Genomic DNA, 12,571 nt, shown 5'->3' on the forward strand with positions numbered 1-12,571 from the left:
TGAAGGTTATTAATATTCCAATATCAATATTTATAACACAAAAGATTAATAAAACTTAAAGTTAAAATTTATAATATATTATTATTACATATTTATATTTATATATAGATATATTATTATTAATATACTCCAAGTAAATATATAAAATATATTGACAAACATGTTAATAAATGTAATTATATAAATAAAAATAATATGGCTATTATTATTTACATGGTTATTAATAATGAAAATAGTTAGTTTTTATTAAAATATAGTTAACAAGTATTAATTTGGTGGTTGGTGGATATAGGCCTATCCCTTATATAAACCATATTGGTAAATGTGGTCATGTTACTTTATTTATCAATAATTATTAGGTGGATGGTAGGGATTTAACTCCATCGAATATTCTAGAATATTTTTAGTAGTATATTGAAATCAAAGTTTGTGATTTATTTCTAAGTGATATATGTCAAATAACCTATATTTTTTCTTTCTATTTTTAATTAAATTGACTAACAAAAAACATTATCATATGACCCAGTGCCATATAAAATAAGATATAGTTTTATGGACATGTGATATTGCTAAACAATAACATTAATCCATAACAATAAAATTTATGGTAACAAAATTTACTTTTAAATTAAAATATTTACTAAAATAAATATAAATCTCTAAAAATAAAAATTAGGTTCCACATATTTTATATATATATATGAAACTTTTTATAACTAATAATAATAGAAGGAAAAATATAAAGTAAATTATAATTTAATTAACGTTATAAACTTTTATTACGGATAGATGTTATCAACACTTATATGCCTATCGTAATCATCTTGTTAACTTCTCTCATGATAACAGGGCGTTGACTCTGGCCAACAACAATTCTCTGTAGTAATGAGGCTGGATCTGTGCGATATTATTAGCCAACATTCTTGTTTATCCATTCCTTCATGGAATTAAGTAAATGTTAGAAATCCTTCGACAATCCTTCCTGAAATACTGGGAATCTCTCAATATGTAATATTTGTTAATTGAATGCATTGTTATATTAGCCTGTGCTAATATGAAGAAGAACCAAATAATTTGATTGAAAATCAAATCTATTGCTATGTTTATTTTGGGGAGGGGGAGGGGGAGGGGGAGAGGGAGAGGGAGAGGGTGTATATTTATAATTTATTTATCATTTATTAAATATTAAATGTAAGTTATATTTTTTATATATTTTAATTTGTAAAAAAAATATTTTATTTTGGTTTTAAGTTTATAACTTTTTAAGAGGAAACACATGTTTTTAACGATTAATGATTAAGCCTACCCAAAATGTATTATGAGATATATTGTAAAAAAATATATTTTATTATGGTTAAATTGAGTAGTTCATTTGTGCATAATTTTTTTGCACTCATTTTTTCTAATACAGTAAAGTCTAGAAGGTATCATATGTGAATTTTATGAGAAAAAATATGAAGGAAAAAAAAATTAAACAAAAAAAGATAAAAGGATTTTTTTTATTATAGTTAAATTAAGTAGTTCCCATTTTTATGCACTTATGCAAGATATATTTAATGGAGCCTAAGTTGATTATTCTAGATTTTTATAATACACTAAACGTTGGAAGGTAGTAGATTTAAATCCATTAGACATGTTTATAAATTAACAGTTCAAACCTATCAAGTTTGTTGGGCAAGGAAGCACCTTTGTCGATAGGCTTCTCATAACATTTGTGGATAGATCCTCAACTCTAACATTTTAGGAAAACACTTTTGCGAGAATGCTTCTCATACTTGTACCATCACTATCCTTTTAGGGAAACAATTTTACAAGAATACTTCTCATACTTATACCATGAAACATGACTTTTATGGGTAGTCCTTTCAGGTATATTTCATACTTTTATAAAAGTGTCTCAAACTCGTCAATCTTATTTTCTAAGGAATCACTTTTGTATATATTCTTCTCATGCCTATCCTTTAAGGGAAATGCTTTTGCAAAAAATCTTTTTCTACTTGTCTTCTAAGGGAACAACTTTGTAGGTAGGCTTTCATGTCTATCTCTTACTAGGAACACCTTTGTAAAGAGGCTTCTCATTCCTATCTAGTAACACATTTTCAAAGTATTTTCTCATGCATTCCAATGTGGGTTTAAGCATTGCATAATTTTCATTATGATGGATATTTGGAGTTTTAATTATGTTTTCTTTATTCGCCTTATATTTAACATTATGTCATATTATAGGCACTTGAAAACATTGTATCATGAATGCTAAGAAATCAAGAATGTAAATAACAAGTCGATTTATAGAGAATTTTTTTTTGCAAATTATAAGGATATATTCCAAAATGATTAAACATATAGTCTTTAAAGTGAATAAACTTAAATGGCATGTACTGGTGACATATTTGAAACATTTTGTTCTTAGTTAAATTTTTGTAATTTGATTCCAAATATAATTGAAGTTGTTAAATCGAAAAAAATTGTAATAGGGTGTACTGAGAGCCCTTATTGTTTGAAAAATAAATGAAACTAGAAATTGATGAATATGAGTTTTAGAATATTGATATAAAATAATAGTATTTTTGATGTTTCCTCTATAGAAACAAGTATATCAAAAATAATATAACACTTTCAGATATATATAATAAAAATAATATATTACAAAAGAAAATATTACTATTTCACATTTAAAAAAAATTAAGTGTAAAACAAAAAGTAAAATAGAAAATCATGATATTGTATAAAAGTTACTGAAAAAAAAATTATGTGAAAATCCTCATAAAATGATATTTATAATACAAATAAAAAAAACATATTTATAACGATAAACAATATATAATTGAAAATTCCCCTTTTGTTTTCTCCATTCAAATATAATAAAAATTTGAAAAATGTAATATATTTCATTTATATTTAAATCATTCATATATATATACACAGTTTATTTTAAGTAATTGGGAAGAATTATTTTATTCTCCTATACATATGTTTAATTTTCCGATATATTTATATAAAACATCTATGCTTTTCCTTGTATGAGGAATTGCTAATATTTTCAATGATTTTTATGTTGCAAGAGTATTTAGAGTCACGGGAAATAGAACCATTACAGAAAAATTTTTGTTGCTAGAGTACTTTTGTTACAAAAGGTAAAATGTGGATATAAATGTTTGTTTATATCTAGAAATTTCACTCAAATTTATAAGAAACATCAAATATGTCTACAAATTTCACTCACATTTATAGGAAACATCAAATTAGTAGTGACAATATTATATATTAAAAATAAAAAGTATATTTTAGACTGCAATTTATCTAGATGATGATAAGTGCTAAATATCATTTCTATCACTTCTAGTAAATTGAAATCCAATGAACTTTCCATATAACATATCTTCTATAAGAAGAATTTCGGCGTAAATCAAATGTAGAAAATCTTTGTCGACGCGTTTCGAACCAACTAGTGTGATTCATCGTTAGGACAAATTGAGGAGTCAAATCATAGCTACATAATAAATAGGGAGAGTAGATCTTCCCAACGGCGAGGTTGAGTAGGTTGACGATCAACGGCTATCTAAAAAACCGCTAGATAATATTGTAATGTTAAACAGTCAAACAGTAATAAAAAAATAATATTATAATTATAATTACTAAACTATTATTGAATATTGGTTAAATTTTTATTTATTTATTTATTTATATAATTTATTTTATTTAGTTTTTTTTGTAAAGGTAAAAGCTTAATAAAAAATACCGAAAAGCTATCTAATAGTACAAGCCAGGAAAAATAAATAAAATGAGCGACCAATTTTTAAGAACAAGAAGGTCAAGAAAATTGGTCTCTCATTCTATTTATTTTTCCCGGCTTGTACTATTAGATGCCTCTTTTGGTATTTTTTATTCAACTTTTACCTTAACTAAAAAAAACTAAATAAAATAAAATTATATAAATAAATAAAAATTTAACTAATATTCAATAATAGTTTAGTAATTCCATTAAATCAATATTATTAGAAAACCCCTTTACTTATTCCTAGTGATATAAATAATTAATCAAATAAGTTAATTTAATAACCATAGAATAATATATAATAAAATTAAAATAGAATAACATTCTCGTCCCTAGGGAATTAAATAAATAAATTTAATAACCAATGAAATATTTTTCTAAACCCCTCTACTTATCCCTTGTGACTTAAATGAATAAATTAAAGATAAATTAAATATATTAATAACCTAAGAATAATATATGAATGAAATAAAATGGAATTATATTCGAATATATATTATATTATAATATATATAATTGATTAAAGAAATTTAATTACTATAATTATAATATTATTTTTTTAGTATTGTTTGATTGTTTAACATTATAATATTATTTAACCATTTTTTAGATAGTCGTTTATGGTGAACCTAGTCAACCTAGCCATTAGGAAGATCTGCTCTCCCTATTTATTATGCAGCCATGATCTTACTCCTCAACTTGTCCTGACGATGAACCACACTAGTTGGTTCGAAACGCGTCAACAAAGATTTTCTACATGTGATTTATGCATAAATTCTTCTTATAATTGTTATGGATTCAACAACATATCTTCTATAAATTTTATTATATTAATATACTCAATTATATTTTCAATATTAATATGTATTAATGTTAAATTGTATTAAAAAATCAAATTTTATAATTTTTGCTAATAATCCTATCAACAAGTTTAACAAAATAATTAAAATATTAATAGCCATAAATATTCAAATAAAAAATGAAAAAAAATACATATATAAAAATTTAAGATTTTTGTAGAAATAAATTTTAGCCGCATAACCTTTGAACATCTTTGTAAATTTGAATAATTGTTTTGATTTGAATTGGAAAAGTGGCTAAAGAGTATTATTTTTGTAACATAACATACAATTAAAATCAACAATGTGGTTAGTTGATAAAATAACACACTAGAACATTAATATATTATACGTTTAACAGGTAATGTTATTATACTTTAACAAGTAATGTTGTGGTTAGTCGTTTATGCTTTCACGTTTAATAGATTTAGTAAAAAGTTGTCTACATCCACATATTTAAATGGAATATTATTAATTTTCTATTTAAATAACATCTTAAGATTTATTTGCAATTAAATATTTAGATATTTATGTTAAAGTGGTATTGTGAATAAATATAATAAGAATATTTGTATAAGGTAGGATTTTGTAATAATTAAATTAAAATTTTTTATATTTTAAATTTAAGAATATTTAAAAAATTTAATATCAAAAAAATAATTTTAATGTTAATTTTTTCACATGGAGAATTATTTCACCCACTCCTATTTCTTTGAAGTTGAAGCTTCCCAGTCTTACTTAACTGAATATGTTTCATTCATATCTCTAATATCCAAGGAACATGGGAACAAAAGTAATAAGTTTTGGAAATTTGTAGAGTAGTTATGGCACAACTTTTAGAGGTTAGTAATATAACATGTAATGATTTTTTTTCATTAACTAAACTATTTAGTTAATTCTTTTTACTTCTTTTGGATTTTCAAACACTATAATAATTTTTATGGCTTAGGACTTTTAGTAAGGTCATTGCATGAAAGCACTGTAGGAGGGAGATCTACTATTTCTTACCATAATCTTGTTATAAGAAAACATGTAAATTGCAAAATCGCTAAAAACTTTCTTCATCAATCGGATCAACTCGAAGAGAATAAAGGCTCAAACTAGTCAATGTTATTTCCAAAAGAAGCACCTTCATATATATTCATCTCATATCTATCACATAACGGAAATGCCTTTGTAGAGAAACTTCTTGTACCTTTCCACTAAGGGATCAACTTTGTGGGTAGGCCTTTCATATTTGTCTCTTGCTAGGAACACCTTGGTAAAGAGACTTCTCATTCCTATCCCCTTACAACTTTTCAAAGTAACTTCTCGTGCATGCCAAGGTGGGCTTAAGTAATTCATAATTGTCACTATGATGGATGTTTGGACTTTTGATTAGAAATTGTGAAAGAAAGATGCGGAAATTAGTTTTTCTTTATTCCCCTTATATTTAGCATTATTTGTCATATTTAGAAATATATGAAAACATTGTATCATGAATGATATGAACAATAAGGAAAGAAAAATATAAATAGTAAGTTAATTACGAACATTTGCTATTGGAAAATTATAAAGACAATTTCCAAAATGATTGTATAGTCTCTAAAGTGACTAAACATGAATTGGAAAATTATAAAGACAATTTCCAAAATGATTGTATAGTCTCTAAAGTGACTAAACATGAATGGCATGGCAGGTAGTGGTGACATATTTGGAAAATTTTGTGTTACAACTAAATGTCTTTGAATTTTATTTTAAATATAATTTAAATTGTTGCATGGAAAAATTTGAATTTGATTCCATATATAATTTAAGTTGTTATATGGAAAAACTTATAATAGGGAGTATGAAGAGGGTGTATTGTTTGGAAAATTAATGGAGTTAGACATTGGTGAATATCCATTTTAAAATATTGATACAAAATAGTAATTTTGATATTGTTTTTTAATATAGAAACACTTATAGAAAAAAAAAATGTAAAAAGAATATATATGTACAAAAGAAAGAAAATGAAGTGTAAGATAAAACATTAAACATCAAGCCATTTTACCATAATTATAATACAATTGTGTGGAATTCCTCATAAAATAATATTATATAAATGTGAGATGAAGTTAATCACAGTGTATTTATAATACAAATAAAACAAAAAATTTATAACTATAAATAACATATAATTGAAAATTCCAACTATATTTCCCCATTTAAATATAACAAAAGTTAAAAATATAATATATTTACTTTTATTTAAATAAGGGGAGGAATGGTTTTTATTCTCTTATACTCATGTTTAATTTCCCATATGTTTATATATAGCATATATTTTTTTCCCTTATACGAGGAATTGTTGATATTTTCAATGATTTTTATATTGCATTAACTTTTGAAATGGAAAATAAAAGCATTGCAAAAAACTTACGTTGCCAGAGAACTTTTGGAATGAGGTAAAATGTAGATAAATTGTTGGCTGCATCTACAAATTTTACCCACATGGATATAAAACATCAAATTAGTAGTGACAATCTTATAGTTTAAAAAGATAAATAATAGTTTAGACTATAATTTATCTTGACAAATATAAATGATAAATAAAATTTTAAGTAAATTGAAATCTAATGGAATTTCCATATAGTATTTATATTATAGTATATTAAACTTTACTACGTTAATATACTCAATTATATTTTAATATTAATAATTATGAATTTTAAGGTGTATAAAAATCTTCAAAAACAAACTTTATAATTTATGCTAATAATTATATGAACATGTTTAACAAAATACTAAAAATTTAACACTCATAAATATCATATAAAAAATAAGAAACAAAATTCTTTCCTGTCTAATACATGTAGTAAAAGTTATTTATGTCCACAACATGTCTTCTCCCCTAGCACCGACACAAACACTCCATAAGGTTAGATCATGGGTCATCTTACTAAGGAGACCCATACTGAACTAGTTGTGATAGTGGGAATTGACATCCACAACTATAAATCGAGTATTATTAAGTTTATATTTAAATAATATTTTGAGTAAGATTTATTTTTTATTAAATATTTATGTTATAGTGCTATTGTGAATCAATATAATACAAATATGTGTATAAAGTAGGAATTTGTAATAATGAAATAGAAAATATTTACATTTTAAATTTAAGAATATTTGAAAATGATATTTATTAATATGAAAAGTATAAGCTAAAAATCTTTCCATATCAATAATTTGTTTCCTAGCTCCCATTTTATTGCAGTTGAAGCTACCAAGTCCCAATTAATTGAGGATGTTTAATTGTTATTCCTAAAATCCAAGAAACATGGGAATATATTTAATGAGTTCTGGAAATGCCTAGAGTGGTTATAGTGAAACATTTAGAATTTAGTCATCTAACATGCAAATTTCTTTTCATTAACTAACTAATCTAGTTAAATTTTTTTCGATTCTTTTGGATTTTCAAATACTAGGATAATCCTTATGGCTTAGGGAATTTAGCGAGGCTAGTGCATTAAAGTATTGTAGGAAGGAGCTCTACTCTTTCTTATCACAACGTTGTGATGGGAGACAACATGTAATTTCCAAAATCACTACATAATTTCTTCATCAATTGGATCAACTTGAAGGGATAAAGGAAGGAAGGAACGAATAGTCTTATGTGAGGAATTGGGGAACCAACATTCTAGCAAAAATAAGGAAACCATAGTCATTGTTCTTGAATGTCAGCTATAAACCCCAAATGTGAGTTCAAATCCCAAAGAATTGGTGAATATATCTAATTTATGTAGGATCATTACTTAAGAAGGAAGCTCATGCGGATTTTTCCCATGACGATATCCTTAATGTGATGGATTCATAATAGATGCAAGCCAAAAATGGAATATCAACCTAAAACTCAGAGGAAAAGTGTTCTTCACAACCATATTTACACATTCAGAAAACAAGATCAGAGATTTTGAGAATGGGTTATGATTATTCAAATTTGTAGATCTCTATAAATGTTTATACACATAGAAATTCAACCTAGGAAAAATAATTTTCTAGTAGCTTAAAATTGATCAAGTTCTTCTATTTTCCAAGCAAATTCTAGGAATAAGAAACCTTGGAAAGAATATTTAATTCCTTGGCACACTTTTTCAATGCATTAAAAACTAAAAAACATTTTATATATACCTCTTATGAGAGGATATACAGGTAAATGAACATTTTTTAGCATCTACCAACCTTCATATCATTTTCAACCTTGACACAATATGGAGGTAAGAAAATTCCTTAATAGAATCTTGGTTGCTCATGAGGTAATTGATTTGCACAATTATAGTACAAAATCTAAGTGTGCTCATTAAATTAGATTTCTCCAAGGTGTTTGATAGGTTTAATTAGCTCTTTATTCCTTGTAACTTAAAGGGTTTTAATTTTGTTTATTCCTATGTCAATTTAAATAAACAATTAATCTATGTTATCTTCTTCTCAATAATTCTCAATGATTCCCTCATAACGAGGTTCTCCCCCTCACATGGAATAAGAAAACGGGATCCCCTTTCCCATTTTCTCTTTATTCCAGGTTTGGAATAATTGGTACACACCATCAAACAAGTAGCATTGATGAGAAAATTAAAAGGCTTAAGGATATATGGAGAAGATCTTCTATTCGCTGACCAATAATTTGTGGATGATACCATTTTTACGAGAAATCTCTTTCTTAGGGAAGTAGTTTACATCAACCAAGTTCTAGATGATTTGAGTGAATCCCCGAGTACTAGAATTAATAAATTCATGTCCCAAATGTTTACTATAATTTATAAATTCATGTCCCAACTGTTTACTAGAATAAATAAATCCAAGTCCCAATATTTCTTATTAAAAAAACCACATATTGTGCAAATTTATTTCACCTTCTTGGTTGGTTACCAATTCTATTTTATTCCATCAAAATATAGGATTCCATCTGGTAATAAATTCTCTAAGGCCTTGGTTTGATTTTCTTAGTAAGTTGGATTTAAATCTTGGTAGATGGACCTTCCATTCTCTTAACATCTTAGGCCATTTAGTTCCTTTAAATTCCTTCTAACACTCCCTTTCTAGATATTTTCTTTTAGCGATGGATTTCCTTAAAATCATCCTACACTCTACTCATAAACTCTAAATGGTCTTTCTACGAGTTGGAGAAATAGGAGGAAAAAAATGATATTTAGTAGCTCGTGACAAACTCTACCTTCCCAAGATAGGTCTAAAAGACATAGAGATAGCTAGCACTGTTCTCGGGGATAAAACTTAGTAGCATTCAATTGGATATCCATATTCCAATGGTAAATAATGTTGGGCCTACGTTGGTGGATGCTTCAATAATGTAAATGAGGTGCATCCAAAAACATGCATTAGAATGCATGCCTCATGTATGGAGGATGGTGAGCCTTAGAGTCAAGCCACCAACCCAACTTATTCTTTTGACACTACAACTTAAGCTTTTCCCTTATGCTCAACTAGAACCCTTAAAGTTGGCAATTGCATTGTAACCATTCTGAGGTTATTGGAAAATAATATAAGATCTTATTAGCCCATGTATGCATAGTTTCAACTCCATGGAGGAAATTTTTAATTGAAATATAGTTGATGGAGTAGTGTATGTGTTGTGGCTATATCAATGTGACATTTTTGGGTTAATGCCCTCATTCATTGATTATTTTTATTCCATTTCACCTACATATGTTTTATTTTGACATTTTTTTTTGCTTATTGTCAACATACATACACAATGTTTCATGTGTTCTTCGAAATGGTAGTGTTGAATGGGTTTTCTTATGGTAGTGCTCACGGGGTATCTATATTTGAAGATTTTTTTACAAAACTATGGTATATAAATATATACACATCATCATCCTTTTGTTTGTGCTCGACCATTTCAAATGAAGAGTCACGCAATTCAAATTCTATTGCAAGTAATGAATTGATGCCATAGAATAATGACAAAATTTCAAATGTTTCCCAAGACAAATAGAGTTGGATGAAGGGAGTCTCCCCTTTGATAAACCCTTTCCTAGGATCGATAGGATAATTATTTTCACCTATTTTGGAGGTAGAGACTACCTATATCCCACCTAATAATTTCATGGACTAAAACTACACCTAAGGGAATTATTAGCTAGTTAATAAAAGGCCAATACAATTTTCCCCTTTGCATGTACTTATACACCTTTCAATTGAACCCATGATACTATATTTTGAGCTATTCTTTTCATTCTATGACCAAGTACCTCTCCACTACATAAAATCCAAATGTTAATATCCATATTCAGAGAATTGCACCAACGTATCAATGTGGGTAATGGAAAAATGTCTATCACTTGTTGTCTTGGGATGTAGTGATTGTTTGACATAGAAAGCTATAAGTTTCCAAGGTCCTAGTTTGACTAGATTTATTTTCTTCAGCTCATGATGGCTTCATATTCATTCCATTATCTAAAATATATAAGATTGATATTATGAGTTTTATTTTCTTTCATGATGTCACTCATATTCTCACTTGCTCATTTTGTTGTCTTGAATGTATTAGCTATCTCATGGGTTTTACACTAGAATGGATTAAAGGGTGGTCTCATATTAACTTTGTCTTATTCTAGGGTTTCAAATTATAATCAAGTGCATCACAAACCATAGTATAAATAGACTCGCTTCAAAATATTTGAGGGACTTCTTGTATAAATTAAGTCACTTTTTTCCATAACTTATACATCCTATTGAAATATGACAGTTTCCATTATTGTGTGTGATTCATGCAACTCATTATTAAATTTTAATACTATATTGAGCAATGAAGAGATCTAGACTTATTCCATTAGTGAAATTTTTTTTATTTAAGAGTGACATGGGATGTCTTCATTTAATGCTTTGTCCCATCCCCTTAGAGGAATCTCAACTAGATGATAAGTGTTACCTTCAATTAACGCAACCTCCAAGGTATCATTATGAAGATGGGGTTACAAATTTTTCTTTTTCCTAATAGAATTAACCTTGAATCTCACCATCTTAGCCAACTCATCAAGAAAATTTTGGTGATATAAATTTTACCCCTTTTAATAAAAAATTATACCATTTAATATTTATACCCTTAACGTTGCCACGTGAGCAAGGATAATCCATGTGATGCCCACACAAAACATCGACCTCATCCGCGGTCCACCATAGCCATGTCCGAAATTTACAAAACCATCACGCCATTTGTTAGAGTTACCCTATTTAATCTTCCCATGACGCATTGAAAATATATGACAATATATTTTTTCTATAATGGTGATCACTTCTATTACATAGATTCTATCTACTCTGCTAGTATTCTTAAGTTCATGACCTACTTGGGAATGGCTCCATCAGGTTTCCTCCTAATCCCGTTTTTTGTAATGATGTGGCCTTCCATCTACCTGAATCACCATGCCCAATCCAGATAACGTCCATGTCAGGAGGCATTGTGAACCCCCACCGAGCGTCTTTTAATGCCACGTCAGCTAAAGTCTTGGGCCCGATCGGATCCTGGATCTCCATTTGAACCAACACTTTCATTGAACATGAAAGGACTTTCTATCTTGCACTATGTCGGAAATGTCATTAATCTCGCAGAGTGCAATGGAAAATGTTGGCAGCAAACAATGGGCATTTTCCCATCCCGTGTCCTCCATCAATGGCGCACAATTTTCTGTGAAGTCTAATTGCAGCCTTGGTGGGGTATGACATGGGAATTTTCCCATCCTGTGTCCTCCATGAATGGCCCCCAATTTTCTGTGAAGTCAAATTGCAACCTTGGTGGGGTATGACATGAATATACATGATACACTACAACAAAACCAGCGATTTGCGCCAGATTTAGCGCCAGATTTTAGTGCATTTTTTTTGTAATTGTGATGAGCAACCTGGCGCTAAATCTGGCTCTATTGTACAATTTTTAAAGCGTCCTTTTTTGCACCTAATTTTGCATCCTTTTTCACGC

This window comes from Pinus tabuliformis, chromosome 1_1 (genome assembly GCF_031772625.1).
Source record: "Pinus tabuliformis cultivar Carrire ecotype Pingquan chromosome 1_1, CPIR1, whole genome shotgun sequence".
Taxonomy (NCBI): Eukaryota; Viridiplantae; Streptophyta; class Pinopsida; order Pinales; family Pinaceae; genus Pinus; species Pinus tabuliformis.